The 640-nt window shown below is 63.1% G+C and overlaps 1 protein-coding gene across 1 annotated transcript in view; it reads right to left on the bottom strand.

Moving 5' to 3' along the window:
- The window catches only part of MTSS1L (metastasis suppressor 1-like), a gene marked incomplete at its 3' end in the record, with an annotated part of 19,811 nt that overhangs the window by 8,808 nt on the left and 10,363 nt on the right, over positions 1 to 640 (bottom strand). The gene's annotated exons all lie outside the window — the stretch shown is intronic.

Here is a 640-nt window from a genome sequence, read left to right as displayed (position 1 = left end):
AGAGGAGGGGCGGGGGAGGAAAGACAGGGTCAGACCAGGCCGAGGCCACGGGCCAGAGCAGCGGGGTCCCCGACTGCGGGCTGGGGGGCAGGCCCCCACTGCCCCAGGAGCCTCCGCCAGGCACCCCAAGCCAAGGCAGCCTGTCTGCCTCCCGCACCGCCATTATGAAGCGGAAACCTCAGCCTGACGAGGAGGAACGGAGTCAGTTAGGCTACAACTAGACACGAGTCTGACCCTGATCGTCTTCTCCGAATCTGTATTTGCCATGAGATCCTGACTGAATGTCTAGCGTGGGGTGCTGGTCAGCACAGGTCCTAAACTCACCATCACCCTCCCCCGCTTCACTTCTGTAGCTCATCCTCTCTGCATCCATGTCCAGGCTGGGCAACGCTCCTGGCAGTGAAGGTCACCATCCTCCTGAGCGTGACCCGGGAGGCCCCTGGCCCCCACCCTTGGCACGGGTGACCCCTGGGATCAACCTCCCTCCTGCGTCGGTCACCCACCCGGGGTCTGAAGAGCCTCCAGCTGCTGTGGACCATTCTCTCCCTGCAGGAGCAGCAATAACTCTGCCTGGGTCACTGCCCATGGCCTGAGTGCCCAGCCAAGCTGCTTCTAGAGAAAGAGTGCCCGGTACAGAGGG

This window comes from Bison bison, unplaced genomic scaffold (genome assembly GCF_000754665.1).
Source record: "Bison bison bison isolate TAMUID 2011002044 unplaced genomic scaffold, Bison_UMD1.0 scf7180017864295, whole genome shotgun sequence".
Lineage (NCBI taxonomy): Eukaryota > Metazoa > Chordata > Mammalia > Artiodactyla > Bovidae > Bison > Bison bison.
Note: the sequence above shows the minus strand (reverse complement) of the source record. Positions and strands in the feature narration are given on the sequence as shown.